The following is an 18,168-nucleotide window of genomic DNA, read 5'->3' on the forward strand; positions in this document are numbered from 1 at the left end:
GTTACCGAACAGCTTCCAGGAGGAACCTTCTATCGACTGGGCCAGGCGAATTATTAAACCCTACAATTTACCACCTGGCACTCCTAGAGATACCATCGATCGTATTCGCCACCTTCACACTAAAAGAGCCCTGTTATTCACTCTCAGACAACAAGCAGCACCCTCTGGCAAGTATAAGAAAATTTCAGTCTACGCAAATCTTTCTCCAAAAGCTTTACAATGGCGCAGATCGCTTGCCCAGATCACCTCAACACTTCGGTCTCATGGTATTACCTACAAGTGGGGATCTCCGGCCCGCCTTACGGTCCTTAAAGGGCTTCAACTACTGAGGGAATGGAATCTGCTACCAGCGCCGCATGAATCTTCAGGACCCGGTCCACCAACACCCAGCGACTCGGACAGATCCGACTTCGGCTTACGGGGACTGTTCCAATTTTGATACTCATATTGACTGATATTCGGTCCCATGGACATTCCCATTACACGATTGCGATTTGGGTCCTCGGCTTATTTCGGACTATGTGCCCTACCCTGTAGTTCGCTACCTGCGGGTCAGCTACCAGGCTGAGCTGACTACTGCAGCCCTAGCGTCTTGTTCGTTTTAATGTCGCTTGATTGTCTGTGCCTTTTGCTATGCCATGTTTATTTTATAATTGCTAATACTTGGTTGCCCCATAGGTCTTCGTGATTTTTTAAGCTCCGTTTTCTTCAATGGGCCACACCATAACGTTGCATACTCACTGTTTATACAATTGCTCCTGCAACATGGACTGTAAAGCATTCCTTTTTTCCTGCTGCTCTATCTACCATAATTGAGCGACATTTTATTTATTATTTGTTAAGTTCCCTACCTGCTCTACCAGCGCTAGCTTGGTCGTACATTCATATGTTGCCTTATGCAAGTACTGTCACATTGCATACTCTAGACTACAGCTCTATGACTGCCCTTTGGTGATTGACTACTCCATACTACTTATGACCCCTACTTTATTGGTAGTCATCTCTCCTACTCAAGCTACGTATAAGTTCACATTCCCTCATTTTACTGCTCTTTTAAGTGGCATCTTTGCTCCTTTGTTCTTTGTTGGTGTGCCTTTATGTCTTTTCCTTGTCTGTCTTGTCTGGATGTCTTTGTGTATTATCTTCTAACAGTAACTTGCTTATGAATACCTTAACCAGCTAATACCGATTTGTATACTTACCTGTTTACATTCTTTATTGTCTGTGTAAAAAAACTTTGTTTGAAAAAATCTGTTAATAAAAAAAAAAAGATTGAAACATTAGTGATGTCCGTGCAGCCCTGGCCTTTAGCATAATACAATGAAGTATTTACTTACCATGTTCCCAGGTGTCCGTGTGCCTTCCCCGGTGTCTGCAGCTCTGCCTTCTCCTTCCGCACTAACAGGCCGCTCAGCCAATCACTGGCTGAGACAGGACCACAGCCAGGGCAGCCTGTCAGTGCAGAGACTGGAACAGAAGGCAGAGCTGCAGAGACTTGAGAAGGCCCAAGAGCGTGGCAGTGTAATAAATAAAGTAAATACTTTATTATTTTATACTACAATCATCAGCCGTCGGATGCACATGGCTATTACACATAGCGATGCACGCCCACCGCCAGATGGTTTTAGGTCTGGACCAAAAGAAACAATCAGACGATGATCGTTTGTTTCATCGGCGGATTGTTGTCTCTATTACACGGAATGATAATCTGCCTGATTCGGCCGATTATCGCTCCATGTAATAGGGCCCTAAAACCTTAACATAATCTATGACTGTAAGATATTATATATCTGTAATACACATGTACTGAGATACAGGAAGAAAATGACCATCTGTATCCCTCTTAGTTGTTTAAAGCTAGCTTTCCCTGCCAAATATTTATTATACAAAGGGCAGTCCAGTAATTAGAGCTATAAATTAATGTTGCCATGAGGTTAAAATAATAAAAACTAACAGTCCCTGCAGTATTTTAATTAATGTTATTCCTAATTAATCATATTAGCAATTGAAAAGGAACTAGATTGTCAATGGGAAAGCAAATAGGATGTGATGCCTTAGAGAGCGTGAGTTTTTCATTGCAGATCTGTGTACAGTCATCAGTGCACTACGAGCGGGCTTTATTTTATTACAGACAACTATTACAGAATAATTAAGCATTAAATAAATATGGAAATGAAAATGTCCTGCTGTGTTAACTTCACAATGAAGAACAATGTATATTTTGTCTATGAAGGATACTTTCCATGGGATTTCCCTCATGTTCTTTTGCTCTGGGAATGGCTTTTGTGCAGTTGCCTGGATATGGGGAACAGGCGAGTTCCCTACTTCCCAGCAACCACACTGGTACTACCAGTCTCAGGTCTTTTCTACACTCACTACAGACACTGGCAAAAGTCCTCACAGGTCTGTATCATTGGATATTTCCTGTTTGCAAAAAGAAATTTGAGATTGAAGCAGTAAAACACAGATTCTCATTATTCTTAAAGCAAATGTACGACTAGGTTCTTTTCTTTCTTTTTTTTTTACATAAATAGATTGCTGCCGCTGCGGGGATGCCGATGCTGCGGCCCTTTTTTGGACCGCTGCCCAGTTCCCACTCACAGCACCAATCTATTCCAGAGCACCGGCCCCCAGTGTGACAATCTCCCCTCGACTTCAATCTAATGGAGCCACATCACAGAGGGGAGGGGGTTTCATTACACTGGGGCCGGCGGCTTTCATGCCAGGCTGGTGCTCGGGAATGGACTGCAGTATCGGCATTCGCTTGCCAGCAACGGTCTATTTATGTAAAAAATACAAAGCGACATACCTAGTGGTACATTTGCTTTAAAGGGGTTGTCTGAGAAAAGTTCATTCTTGCTGCCGGAGGTTATGACAGTATTGCAAACTTACCTGTCCCGCTCCTCCGCCGCTGCCAGTTCCCAGGTCGCCTTGTCTGCACTGCTGTCAGTGTTTTTATAACATCTGATGATGTCCCGTTCCCATAGGAAGTGGCCAGTCAGCATACCCCATTTGTCTCCCGGCGTCTGGAGAAGTTGGATGCAGCCTAGGGCTTCAAGGAAAAATGGATACACCCATAGGCTGGGTTGACCCACGGTATATTTCAATCAGTATTGTGGTCCTAATATTGCAACCTCAACCAGGAGTGGATTGAAAACACAGAAAGGATCTGTTCACATAATGTTGAAATTGAGTGGATGGCCGCCATATAACGGTAAATAGAGCCTTTCTGCGTTTTCAATCCACTCCTGGTTTTGATTGCAATATGAGGACCACAATACTGACTGAAATATACTGTGTGTAAACTCAGTCATAGGCTGTATCTATGTTTTTCGGCTGCATCCAACTTCTCCAGTTGCCGGAAGTCAAATGCCAAGCGTTCAAGTTCGGACAAATGTTGCCGATTCCAAACCTTAGGCAAGTTCGCTCAACACTATTCCACACATATTATAATATTCTGCCTCAGGAATATACAACAGTGAAAGATGGGAATACTCCTTTGAGAAGTATAACAATTGTAAAAGTTCCAAACTGGCATCAAAGGTACTTTTTCAAACACTGCAATATTGTCCTGCAGATCAAGCAGGACAATGTAGCCTTTGGACTGAAGACTATGGAGTGCTAAAGCTACAGTAATTAAGGAGTCCCAGCATAGAGAACAAATAAAGAGCCAGCACTCACCAAACTTGCTGCTGATAGTAGTCCATTTATTCCATGAACTCATGTGTGGGGGAGGGAGGTGATCACAGGTGTTTTGTACCAATAGGTACTTCTTCCGGCCAAGGTAGAAGAAGTGGCCGGAAGAAGTGCCTATTGGTACAAAAAGCTGTTTCCAGGATGCACCTGTGATCACCTCTCTCCCCCACACATGTGAATTCAATGAATAGACGGACCACTATCAGCAGCAAGTTTGGTGCATGCTGGCTCTTTATTTCTTCTTTATGCTAGGCTCCTTAGTTAGGTTACTCTTATACTACAAGATGTCTTCTGTGCTGAATTTGTTTTCTAAAGAGTTCTTTCTTGGTCAGCCATTCTCTGCTCTTACACCATTTTAAACCATGTGCACACTCAACAGTATTTTGAGCTTCATTTTAGGTCTCATTTGTTTGGTGTAGCCCATTTCTTGTTGTGCTGCTGTTGTTTCTTTTTCATCTGCTTACATAGCATCTAACTAATCCAGTGCATCAATAATTCCTTCCTCATCCATAGTAGGGTACAATGTAGACCAACAGCCCAGTGCCTGTCTGGACCAACAGTCCAGTGCACATTCACCAGCACCATGTCATGGCATTGCAAAGTGCAGTATGTGCTGTGCTGTGATTGGCCAGAGAGGTAATGGTGTGTCCTGGTCACAAACAGCTGAGCTCCTGTGCCCACACCTACAATGGAGAGAATGATAAATAGGTGTGCACTATGAAGGGGGTTCCCAGGGGCTGAATATTACCTTTTCACCCCTGAGAATGGTAAATATAACTAAACCAGGCGGGTTTTAAAAAATATTTTGATAGGATAGTAAAGCTTAAGTTACTATTGTGCGTAATACTGCATGTAACCTCTCACCTGGGCCCTGGTGCTTGACTATTGACTAAACCCAACAATGTCTCTGCCGACAGGAACAAAAGTAATATAAAGTTGCAGCAGGAATGTCAAGGCATATTATGATATCTATATAGTAGTAATGTAGTAGTAAAGACAAACCTATATTACTGTACAATTAATATTTTGCATCTATAATAGAATACATATTCCACCTGGGCCCGGGAAGCTTGGCTCCTGACTGGTCCATTCAGCCTCATTTATTATAGTATTAACCGGATAGCAGGCAAAGACTGTAGGCATTCCAAAGCTCTTTATTTAACGTTTCCCCATTTTGCATTTTTGGAGTAATCGTTGGAACAGATATTCTTTTTTTACGTTTCTTTATCCCTTTTTATGTGTTACATCTTCACAAAACTAAAGCCAGGGAAAGACACTTGATTCTTCTTACTGGATAGGGATGCTGACTCCTTGTTTTATCTATAAAAAGATGAGGAAAGATTTGGGAACATATGCAGATGTGCCACTTGGTAATGTAACAAATGTCAGGCTCAGGCCGGGACAGTAGGTGTTGTAGTCAGCACTGGCGAAGGTTAAAGAAACCAGCAGATCAGCAAAGTCAGGAACATCCAGCAGTCTGTATATATCTTAACAGATTGGGAACAAAGAGAAATGAAATGGCTTTGGAGTGACACGCTGGTCCAGGAAGTCTTGCTTGGACAGAGAATGCTAAAAATAGCTAATATTGAGTCATAACCATCTGATCCAGAGTAATAGATCAGCTAGGAGACAGCCCCTTAAACCTTACAGACAGGAGAAGACAGAATAGCAAAATGTTTCCTGCTATTCTTAACTCTTCCATGATACAGGGCAACCTTTTCCTTACAATGCCTTCCGATACTATGTGGCCACGGCATCAATGAAGTTCTTGTTTTTCATTTTTTTATTTCTCCATTTATTTTTTTCTGCAGCATTGTCCTTTCTATACTGGCCCTCCAGCTTGCGGGGCTGCTATACTACACTAAAGGTTCATCTAACATCTTGTATGTGACCAGTTATATGTTATTAAAGCTTTATATGAATTGTAGTCTCATTGCAGTAAATGGGAGATATTCACACATAGAAACAGAAAAGGGAAGCACATTGGCTCCTTAATTCTAGTGATAGGTGGAGTACAAACCCCCACAGATGCCATCTAACAAGTGTTACACTAGAAGGTGTTTTAAGGAGAACCTTCCTACATGTCAAGTTTGACACAAAGTTGTTCGACAATCCCAATCCCATGCGCATTGTAATGCTGCTGGGTGATACTCACCGGTGGTGCTCCCCAGGTCCTGCACCCACTCGCCACAACCATCCTGTGCACTCCGCATGCTTATCCTGCTCATGTTCCGCTGTCTTCTTCCTCCTTCTGCTGCAATGACACCTCTGGCCACTAGGGCACGCATGCCGCCAAATGCTCTGGACTTATAGAGGCAGCTTGTCTCTACCTGCTACTGCTGTCTACAATTCCAGAGCTGCCTGCACCTATTTAAACTAGCTCTCCTTGCCTGAATGTTGCTGCGTTCCTGCACACATAGCAAAGGTGTCTGCTGTTTCTGCTGAATTCCCATGTATCCTGACTCATGCCTGTTCTTCAATGCCTTCTGTCTGACCTCTCTACTGTTGCCGTCTCGGATTGCCCAACCTGCCTCTAAAGCCGCCCTGACCCTTTGCCTGTCTGCCTATGATAGCCGTTTCATTCCTGGCACTGTGCTAGCTTACCTCCTGACTACGATTTCTCAGCCTGTTCCCCGGTGCCTCACACTGACTCCTTGGGAACTCACACTGACTCCTTGGGAACTCACACTGACTCCTTGGGAACCAGCTGCTGCTCACACCGTGACCACACTTGTAGATGACCTGGTGGCCTCTAGCCACAGAGGTCACGCTCCTGCAGCGGGATACAGGCTGAACACTAGTGTTGAGTGGACCTGTCAAAATGTTCAGGTTTGGAAACGTTATCTAAACCGAAATCTCAGCATTTGATTACTCACAGTTGCAGAAGTTAGATGCAGCCCTAGTCAGTCCTGAAAAACACAAATACAATAATAAAGTCATTGTATTTCAAATACAGTTTTTTAATCTCATCCATGTGGTTACTGCTGCAGAAAATACGCTCCATGCAATATAATTAAAGAAGTACAAATTACTTATCAGCTACTGTATGTCCTGCAGGAAGTGGTGTTTTCTTTTCAGTCTGACACAGTGCTCTCTTCTGCCACCTCTGTCTATGTCAGAAACTGTCCAGAGCAGTAGCAAATCCTTATAGAAAACCTCTCCTGCTCTGGACAGTTCCTGACATGAACAGAGGGGGCAGCAGAGATCTGTTACTGTCTTGCACCTTGTGACCTTATCAAGACTGTTTTTTGACTGACCATTCACTGACAACAAGCAGAGACCTTTACCTGTATTAAAGTATATTAGAAAGTTGGCAATGTTACACTTTGTTACATAACACCAGAAGATATATTGCCCCTGGCACATAGGAAGATGCTGGAGTCAGGATGAGAAGTCTTTCATGTTACTTTACCAAAATCTGTGATATAATATTACTGAAGCGGGTCAATAAACTAAGCCCATAAGGATTGCGTTGTATGGTTTTATTGTATTTTTGGGGATTTATCCTCACAATTATATTATTGTATTCTTGTAAAAAATGTTCTGCCACTTTTCTCAGCTTATGCACAATATCAATTAGAACAATTTTCTGGGTAACGTTCCTTTCGCACTGAATGACAACGTTGTTGTGGCAGGAGCGTAATTAAGTAGTAAATCCAATTACCACTGTCTGAGTTGTTTTGCCTTCCCCTTTACTGTTTTCCTTCTGTAAAATATTAAGAAATCTTATGTATTACAATGCCGCGCCGGACGATCACTTTCCAACTTTGACAGAAAATCATTTTTAATGCAACTCTTTGCTGTCCGCCGGCCTCAAAAGAACCATCACGGAATAAAATTTCTGTAGAGGAGTTCCTGTCATTGTGCACTGACAGCATGCAAAGTAACGCCCTGCCTAAGTGCAGCACAATTACCTATTCAAGCATGCACTTCTGAAAGGCCAAGGATGGATATGTTTGTCAAACCTTATTAAGTTAGTCAATTAGATTTAAGATGAATGACACAAAAACAGTAGGTTGCCGTTCGATCCTTGTGCTCTAATTTAGTGATTTTTCTGTTTGTTGCAGTTTGCTTGAACTATACAAAAGTGGTATTATTTGTATTCCTAGCAGTCTGTTAAAGGGGGGATCTGGGATGATGGGGGGAAAAGAAGCAATTATTGGGGCCCGGTGATCAGCACTAAAGGCTGTAATGTCAATGATCTGATAGGAAGAGGAAGAGAGTACAGATAAACTCGTGAGGGATATCTCACTAGCAGGGGCCATTTTGCCTTTAAGTGGATCTCTGGAGGGGAAAAACAGTTTTTCAAAGCAACTGGTGTCAGACTTATAAGAAGAAGCGCGCATGCGCGCGAACCAGCTGTTACCTTACTTCATATTAGGTGCTTGGCGTTCAGCTGAAAAGCCCAGTATGTCCTGCGTATTTTAAATTCTGCACGAATAAAGAAGATCACATCCAGGGGTGAGTGCCCTTTTCATTTTCTAATGTTGCTGGACTGTCAGATTTATAAACTATTTCTCTTAAAAAAGAAAACTAAAAAAACTTAAGTCTTCCAGTATTTATCAGCCTCTATCTATCTATCTATCTATCTATCTATCTATCTATCTATCTATCTGAATACACCACTTTCTGCAGGACATACATTAGCTGATAAGTACTGGAAGACTTGATATTTTTAAATAGAAGCAATTTACAAATATGTATAATGTTTGAAACCAGCTAATAAAAAAATATATATTTTCCCCCAGTGTACCCCTTTAATCTTGCACATGCTCAGTTGTAATATTGAGGCTATGGAGTAGACCAGGGATGGGGAACCTTCGGCCCTCCAGCTGTTGTAAAACTACAATTCCTATCATGCTTGGACAACCAAAGCTAAAGCTTTGGCTGTCCAGGCATGATGGGAATTGTAGTTTTGCAACAGTTGGAGGGCCGAAGCTTCCCCATTCCTGGAGTAGACGAGCTGCCAATAATGTTATGCCTGTCTTTGTGTGATGTGTGTTTAGTCAATTATAAATGCAACATTGCAATATCAGGCTTGACTTTTAACTGTTGCCTTTCTTGGATCTTAAAAATTGCCCCAATACTCAGATACTACCAGAACTACCAGGTAGGGCAGAAAAGTGAGATCATTCAGTAGTTAAGAAAGAAAAAACATAGCACTCAACAGTATACAACAACAGAACCAGAAAACTCAATAGACAATATTCTGCAATACACAAGACGAAAGTAGTATATTTTTTTCCAGTCTCACAAAACTGCCAGAGCAGGAAAGGTTTTCTATAGGGATTTGCTGCTGCTCTGAACAGTTCCTAACACAGACAGAGGTGGCAGCAGAGAGCACTGTGTCTGACTGCAAATAATACACAATAGAGAACACATCCAATATAGTATTAAGCCCTTTTCAATCTCTGGTTTGTTCTAAACTTATGTCTCTTTAACATTCACACGCAACATGTTACTATATGTTTATGTTACTGTTCACGTGTTGGTTTTTGTTCTTTTTCAAACTAGTGGTATGACCTAGGGGGGAATTATAACTATTACAAGGGGCCCATTAATACATTGACATTGATGTTAGGAACAAATACCGGACATTGTTACCAACCATTTCAGCCTCAGGCGTTTCTCCCGCTCCTGCCTCATGTCCTGGAGCTTTATCATCTTTCATTTATTCTTTTGTGTTTGGATCTTTTTTTTTTCTTTGTGACATTTGGTGTTTAATTAATAAAAGATCATGTGCTCTGCTAATTACAGGCCCATATTAGGTATGCAGCATATGTCCCGGAGCAGCCAGAGGTGCAGGTAACATTCAATAATAAATAACAAGGTGCTGGACCTCTGACTGATGTCTCTGTGATGTCAGTACAGTTCTTTCATTTTTCTAGTTACAAGTTTATCATTGAGTGGGAAATATAATCTCATAACATCTAGATATAGATCATATTTTGACCTCTGAATGACCAGTTTTATGGGGTGTTTTATTGGTCAAATAAGCAAATTTTTGAATAGTTAGGCTGGGTTCATACTACGTTTTTGTTTTTTTTTTGCATTTTGATCAGTTTCTCAATTAATTTCCATTATAAAATAAATAAATCATAATGCAACAAATCACAACAATAGGCAACTTGTATAACCTTTATTTTATTTAACAGCTTATAAAAAATAAAAACCTTTACAAAAAAAAAAAAACTAAATGTTTGTTAAAATCGCTCTTTTACCATCTATATAAAGTTTTTATTTTTTGGTCTATGGGGCTGTGTGTGTTATATGGCTATGATCTTTCCTTTCTATCGATAGCTTGCTTGCATATGTGAAACTTTTTGCTAAGTTTTTATTACAAATTTTGTGGATTTGATGTGACCAAACATTTTGCACTTTGGCATTTTTTTGCCATACAAGATCAGGAATGTGGTAATTTAAAAGTTCGGGAGATTACGCACGCGGCGGTACCAAATATGTTTATTTTATTATTATTATTTTTTTTATTATTACTTATAAAATGGGAAAAGGGGATAATTCAAACTTTTATGGGAGACTTCTAATACAATCCATGAGATCAGTGCTGTATTGCTCTGGGCTACTGGAGCCTGGAGCAATGGATTGCCAAGCCGGGATCAGTATCATGCGGCATGAGGCCCAGCTGGGTAAGATGACGGGATCGCCCCTCCACAATCACACTGTGGAGGGTGATCCCCCCCCCACTAGACACCAGGGATGGGGACACAAGCCATTTAAATGCAGCGGTCAGCCTTGATAGCTGCACCTAAATGGCTTATTAGCAGCTAGGAGCTGTGCACTTCAGAGGGGGTCTGCACAGTGAGCCCTCTCTGCTTCCCCTTAACCGTGACATAACGAGTATACTCGTTAAAGAGCCTGTTCAAGCTTTCTTCCAGAAAAAGCACCACTCCTGTCCTCAGTTTGGGTGTAGGTTTTGCAGCTAAGTTGAATGGAGTTGAGTGTAATACCTGAGTGTAATAACTATGGACAGTGCTGTTTCTGGAAGGAAAAAAAAGTAGCTGTGCTTTTTCTCATCTTGGAAAACCTATTTAAGTTTCAATAATGGTACAAAATTATAATTTTACAAATGAAATTTTTATAAAATAAAAAAATTACAGTAAAATAAAAACGCCACAGAAGACTGTAACGCCTGGAGTAGTGGATCCACTGGACCGTCACTAGCGATGGCACTAACCTCACCAGGGAGCGGAGTGTAAGGGGCCGCTGGTTTTCACCAGAGCCCGCCGCAAGGCGGGATGGACTTGCTGCGGCAGGCGACCCCCAGGTCGCTACCCCTGGCTTGGTTGCTAGTGACGGCAGGCGAGGCGTGGCAGGAGCAGTAGGCAGGAGATGGTGCTGGCAGAGGTATGTAGGCGTAACCGCAGGTGACAGGCTGAACACAGAAGCAATAGTGTAACAGAGGAGCAGGAACCAGGAACGAGGACTAGGGACCAGGTAGCGGACAGGAATCAGGAACAAGGACTAGGGACCAGGTAGCGGACAGGAATCAGGAACAACAGGGAGCTGGGCCAAACGCTATGGGAAGCATGTAGAGGCTCCAACACCTGTAGTGGGGCAGGGCTGGAATTTATAGGAAGTGATTAGTGCACCTTCCAATTAGGGGCGGACTGGCCCTTTAAATCTGAGACAGCCGGCGCGTGCGCGCCCTAGGAGAACGGGTTGCGCGCCGGCCGGCACAGCGGGTGACAGGAGCGGGGCGAGGTAAGGTGCCCCCCGGGGCCGAACTACTAGCAGCGCCGGGTCCCTGCACATGGACCCACGGCAGCTGCATGGAGAGGTCGCGGCGGCGGCCCGGAGCACGGGCCACGGCCGTGACAGTACCCCCCCCCTTTGGACTCCCCCTCTTTCTTGCCTGCAGATGGAGGCAAATCAGTGATGAAGTCCATCCCTATGTGGCGAGGGGATGTGGATATGCGGATGAAACCCTTCTGTAAGTTCTCCTGGATGTAAGAGGACATGGCCTCAGTCTCGGGTACGGAGAGAGGGTACACCCGACCTTGTGGAGGAGAATTTCCAGGAAGGAGGTCTATGGGACAATCGTACGCCCGATGAGGTGGTAGAGAGTCCACCTCCGTGGCAGAGAAGGCTTTAGGCAAGTCTTGGTATTCCGCCGGTAGGCCGGCTAGAGGCTTGGCGGGGTCGGGTGACAACATAGAGTACTTGGGCTGAGGTGACCTCAGACACTGGTTGGAATAGTCCTGACCCCAACTAAGAATCTTCCCGGTTCTCCAGTCCAGCTTGGGGGCATGTAATCGCAGCCAAGGGAGTCCCAGGAGGATGGTGGAAGAAGAATGGGGCAGGACGTAGAAGGAGATCTTTCCCTGATTTAAAGTACCCACCTGGAGGACTAGAGGTGCGGTCTGGTAGTGCACATGGTCGGTAAGAATCTCGCCCGTGACCGAGGAGATAGTCAGGGGTCTGGCTAGTCTGACGGGTAGCCGCCATCTTTGGACCAATGTAGCTGCAATAAAACTGCCTGCTGACCCAGAATCGAGAAAGGCAGTATTCTGGTGAGTTGGTCCTGAGGGTGTCTGGATGGAGACTGGCACAGACAACCTTGGAGAGGTGGCATTCACACTTAGGGAGACCTCTCCCACCCGACCTAGGTGCTGGCGTTTCCCGGACGCTTGAGGACGTTGGGGACATCTCAGCCGAAAGTGATCCGAACCACCGCAGTAGAGGCAGAGATTCAGCTCCAAACGACAAATTCTTTCATCAGGTGTCAGGTGAGCCCGTTCCACCTGCATAGGAATCTCAGGAGTCGACTGGGACACCGGAACGTCAGGATTCTGGAAGACCGGCACCAGCTGGTGATGGCTACGGGACAGGCTTAGTCGCCGTTCATGCCAGACCTCCTCCTCTCAGAAAAATGAGTATCGACCCTGGTGGCCAGTAGGATGAGTTCGTTCAGGGAGGTAGGTAGGTCTCGGGCGGAAAGCACGTCTCTCACCCGACTGGACAGGCCCTTCTTGAAGGTGGCTATTAGAGCGGCCTCATTCCAGTCTAATTCTGCTGCCAGGGTGCGGAACTGGATGGCGTAGTCACCAACAGAGGAGCTCCCTTGAGAGAGGTTGAGGAGTGCAGTCTCAGCTGAAGAGGCACGGGCAGGTTCCTCAAAGACGGAGCGAAACTCGGCCAGGAAGGTTCGGAGATTGGCAGCAGCAGGATCATCTCGGTTCCACAGCGGCGTGGCCCAAGCCAGAGCTCTACCCTCCAATAGGCTGATGATGAAAGCCACTTTAGAGCGCTCGGTGGAAAACTGACTACTTAAGAGTTCAATATGCATGGTGCATTGAGTCAGGAATTCTTTGCACAACTTGGAGTTACCAGCGTATTTGCTTGAGAGAGCCAGTCGAAGTGTTGAAAAAGCAGCAGGAGGTGGTGTGCGCTGGGCTGTAGTATGCTGCTGTAAGGCGGCAGTGAGTTGCTGGATCTGCTGCGACTGTTGCTGGATTTGTAGAGCCTGTTGAGCGACCACTCGGGCTATGTCGCGGATATCAGGCACCTCGCCGGGATCCATGGTTGGAGCCCACTGTAACGCCTGGAGTAGTGGATCCACTGGACCGTCACTAGCGATGGCACTAACCTCACCAGGGAACGGAGTGTAAGGGGCCGCTGGTTTTCACCAGAGCCCGCCGCAAGGCGGGATGGACTTGCTGCGGCAGGCGACCCCCAGGTCGCTACCCCTGGCTTGGTTGCTAGTGACGGCAGGCGAGGCGTGGCAGGAGCAGTAGGCAGGAGATGGTGCTGGCAGAGGTATGTAGGCGTAACCGCAGGTGACAGGCTGAACACAGAAGCAATAGTGTAACAGAGGAGCAGGAACCAGGAACGAGGACTAGGGACCAGGTAGCGGACAGGAATCAGGAACAAGGACTAGGGACCAGGTAGCGGACAGGAATCAGGAACAACAGGGAGCTGGGCCAAACGTTATGGGAAGCATGTAGAGGCTCCAACACCTGTAGTGGGGCAGGGCTGGAATTTATAGGAAGTGATTAGTGCACCTTCCAATTAGGGGCGGACTGGCCCTTTAAATCTGAGACAGCCGCCACGTGCGCGCCCTAGGAGGCAGGGATGCGCGCGCCGGCCGGCACAGCGGGTGACAAGAGCGGGGCGAGGTAAGGCGCCCCCCGGGGCCGAACTAGTAGCACTGCCGGGTCCCTGCACATGGACCCCGGCAGCTGCATGGAGAGGTCGCGGCGGCGGCCCGGAGCATGAGACGCTGCCGCGGCCGTGACAAAGACTATATGCATTGCAGGAGGTTCTTGCTGTAATGAGTTCGAACTATAATAATATGTAACACTTTAATATGGGCAAGATACAATTAAACCATTACATATTACAAGAACCTCTTGTAATGGTATTACCTTCTTCTGCAGAGTTTTGGATTTGTAGAGGTGCTGTCACAGACATAGCAGGGTAAGGCCAGGGAAAGGGTCCTTCCCTGGTACAAATCCTTTTTTTCGTCATTTTAATATATAATGTTTAAAGTATCAGAGATGGGTGTGGATATGACCAGTGTGTGCAAGTACCTAGAAGTTCAGTCCTAATTTTATCCACTTACCTGTCTCTACCTACTTGGAATATCCACCCCAGGTGATGGCCCCAACCTGGGCAACAGACCATTAAGTGGACCCAAGTGGAGTCAAACCCAAGAGGGAACATTTGAGTTTGAATCAGCAAACCAATGAAACCAGGGGGTACGAGTACCATAGATCCTAAATAGCAGCATTAGGCACGGAAGCACAATCAAAGATGGCTGTGGCCTTTATCCTCTTGCTTAAATCTGGCGTAGCTAAACAATGCAGATTACTGGGCATGATCCTGATTGGCCAGGCTTCCATGCTAGCCAATAGCATTGAGTGAGCACTAAAATGCTCGAGTGCTTGACTTGAATAGTGAACCCCATTAAAGTCAAAGGAAGACTCAAGCATGTGAGCAAGTTCCCCCTTCTTGGCAGATGGAGAGTGGCTGGTTACAGCCTGGCCCCCTGGGTATTAAGTGCATTCCCAATTAACCCTCTAGGGGCCAGACTTACCATCCTGGGCTCCCTGTAGCTTCTACTTCAGCTTCTTCATCTGCAATCAGTCAATCAGCGACTGAGGTAGGACACCACTGCAACCGCTGATTGGCTGAGTGACAAATGTGAATGCACGAGGCACCGCTCAGCCAATCAGTGGCTGCAGCAGTGTCCTACCTCAGTCGCTGATTGCAGCTGCCGTTCAACATGCTTTTTTCTTAAAATCGAGAACCAGACCAAAATGAGGTGCTCGGGTTGAGCATTGAACAGTGCCGAGCACCCTGATGCTTGATCGAGCACTCAACACTACTAGCCACATCCAGTCTTGTGACTCATTACTAATGGCCCCTGTTGGTAGGCAAGCATTTGAATAACAGTGTTTGAAAAATTTAAAAAAAAAAGTTTCCTATTTCAAAGAAAAAGTAAAACAAATCTGCAACTCTACCTCACAAGTGACCCATTTGTATTGCTATGCCAATAAAGAGAGAATTATCAAGCCAATACGATATAGTTTATCACAATTAGATGTGAAATATTACCCACGTACTCATCTGATGGAAAAATATTGAGTTGCCTGATAAAGACTCAGGCTTTTACACAATCCATCAGTTTTTGTTGTTGGAGCCTAGCCAAAATCTGACCAGAAATCACCATCCTCATCCCAGATGGAAGGAGCCCGAGTAACACTCACTAAACTGACGGAGAAAATAAAGACCATTACAGAGCACTTTATTATAAATTTGCTGCTTTTCAGCCAATTTTTTTATGGAGTGGGAATTAATAGCTTCCAATCGATTGCTTCTAGTCTAGATTTTAAGTTAAACCGTGATTTTTAATATTCTGAGTGACATTAAATACGAACGGTTATAGGGTTATAAAAGTGTATTCATTGTGCTATATAGTATCACCTGACAGACCCTTTAATGTAAGGAAATCTGGAAGATCAGCCAATAAATACAGGTTAGAGGGAACATCTGCAGCCTCTATCTTATAGATAGCCCAATATTAAAATGTGTGCTTATAGCTTAGATACCCTTTAAATCTACTTTCCGCAAGAAGTTTCCCTTTTAATCGGGGTTGCTCAGTTGCAAGTAGAGATTGTCCAAAGTTTAAAAAGGGGGGAACCAAACCTCTGCGGAGTTTAGAAATGCAGCGGGTGCCAGAGGTCTGTAATTTACTTCTATAAAAAAAAAAATCCTTTTCTAGTACTTATCAGCTGCTGTATGTCCTGCATGAAGTGGTGTTTTTTTAATCTACAGTCTGATGCAGTGCTGTCTGTGTCAGGAACTGTCCAGAGCAGTAGCAAATCCCCATAGAAAACCTCTCCTGCTCTCCAGACTGGAAAGAATACCACTTCCTGCAGGACATACAACAGTTGGTAAGTACTGGAAGACTTGAGATTTTTTAATAGAAGTAAATTACAAATCGCTGGCACTTTCTGGCACCAGTTGATTTAAAACAATTTTTTTTAGTGAACGACCCTTTTTAAAGGGCTCTTTGAACCCCGCACTCCTTATTTTATTCAGCCAGTATACTATAAATGACTACAATGGGACTTTTACGTAAGATGAGTAGTACAGGATAAGAATCCTTGGCTTTCCGAAATTGTACCGCACCTGCCCACGGGTTGTTTCTGGTTTCATGTCCTGTATCTTTTGAAGTAAATAGGACAGAGCTGAAATAGCAGATATAACCTATGCCCAGGTAGGTGTATACAGGGTTAATTCTGTATTTTCTTTTCCACATTTGATTGTTACTTTTATGATTTAATTTAGTTTCTCTGTGTATTTCACATCCGTTATGGTACCTGATATACATGCCGTATTCTTTATACTCACGTGCGCACTGCTTGAACACCTGTGAATTGGGAATTTAAGAGAGGGCAGGTCTTATGGAGTATTGGGAAGTGTAGTGTTTTCTGTTAGATTCATGAAGACCTTGGGGAGTAAGAAAAAGGGAGAGATGCTATCAATCTGTCGGCTCTGGAACATTACAATGGACCTATGCAGATGTTCATATGGAAACTCCGTTAATCAACCAACAAAGGCCCCCTATCCCCACCCCCCGTATTGTTTGTAAGATGTCTACTTTATAGCTAGATGTATTTTCTTGTTTATTTCTTTGTGTCTTGTAGCTCTTATTGTGTCTTCTGTATCTCACTTGTTGCTTTGTATTTGGCATTTTCACTTAAAGGGATTGTATCAGGAGGAAAAATAGATCTATAGTGATGCATTATGTTAAATTAAACATATTTTTAATATTCAAGCATTTCTTAAAATGTATTGTTTGAAAGCTATAGACTTACTAATCCACCCCATGTGCCTGCTTATTTGTTAATCTTTTGCCCTTGGTTATGACCCACCAGGCATCCTCTAGCTTGGGTCACTCATGCTCAGTTCAATTGCAGTCACATGATCTGACCCATTAGTACTGGCAGTTGGTTTTCACCTCAGGGGATTATGGGAAAGTGTCTGCACTGTTGCATGGCAACTGCAGGGTCAAAGTTCAGAGAGGAAAGCAGGGAGTGAACAAATCAACGTGGAAGAAAAATGGTACAGGGATGTACGCTTCTTTACTAAAAACAGTGCATTTGTTCTACTTTACATATATGTATGTGTTACACATCTGATTATACCTTTTTTTGCTTTGTGACTCCACCCTTTTAAATAAACTATATTCACTTAGCTATGGTGTATGCATCTGTTTGCACTTCATAGAATTCACCATAAAAGTGGGCCACAACTTTTCAAAGAAAAAACTTTTTTTTGTTAGGGTCTTGACTTATTAAAGGGGTTATCTATGCTTCTTCCAGAAACTCTCCTGTTATCAGTTTGGTTGTGGTTAAGCAGTTCAATTCCTCTGAAATGAATAGAGCTCAATTCCATAAACAACCTGAGAACAGGGGTGGTGCTGTTTTTCCAAGAAAGTAGCTGTGCTTTTTCTGATCCTGGATAACCCCTTTAATATGGTATTCTACCATGTGCCATATGCAGTCTTAGGCTGGGTTCACACTACGTATATTTGAGTCAGTATTGTGGTCCTCATTTTGCAACCAAAACCAGGAGTGGATTAAAAACACAGAAAGGATCTGTTCACACAGTGGTGAAATTGAGTGGATGGCCACCATATAACAGTAAATAACGGCCATTATTTCAATATAACAGCCGTTGTTTTAAAATAACAGCAAATATTTGCCATTAAATGACGGCCATCCACTCAATTTCAACATTGTGTGAACAGAGCCTTTCTGTGTATTCAATCCACTCCTGGTTTTGGTTGCAATATGAGGACCACAATACTGACTGAAATATACGTAGTGTGAACCCAGCCTCAAAGCATGAAAACTATGACACAGTTCCAGATCTGTTGCATGTTGGACACAGCCAGTGCCATGCCCCATTGACTTATGGGGGTAAACTGAGGTGGCATAGTTT

General features: G+C 44.0%; 1 long non-coding RNA gene across 2 annotated transcripts; it reads right to left on the reverse strand.

Annotated features, from left to right (window-relative positions):
- Positions 1–4,757: 4,757 nt before the first annotated feature.
- Positions 4,758–17,182, reverse strand: LOC138797389 (uncharacterized). Of its 2 annotated transcripts, none has more exons than XR_011363928.1 (4): positions 17,097–17,182; positions 16,573–16,671; positions 6,573–6,605; positions 4,758–5,016 (listed from the first exon to the last, which is right to left on the reverse strand). It is a non-coding gene; the product is annotated as an uncharacterized lncRNA (long non-coding RNA). The 2 variants fall into 2 exon arrangements; XR_011363927.1 differs by having other exon boundaries at positions 17,040–17,170.
- Between the last annotated feature and the right edge of the window lie 986 nt (positions 17,183–18,168).

Source organism: Dendropsophus ebraccatus, chromosome 7 (genome assembly GCF_027789765.1).
Source record: "Dendropsophus ebraccatus isolate aDenEbr1 chromosome 7, aDenEbr1.pat, whole genome shotgun sequence".
Classification (NCBI taxonomy): Eukaryota; Metazoa; Chordata; class Amphibia; order Anura; family Hylidae; genus Dendropsophus; species Dendropsophus ebraccatus.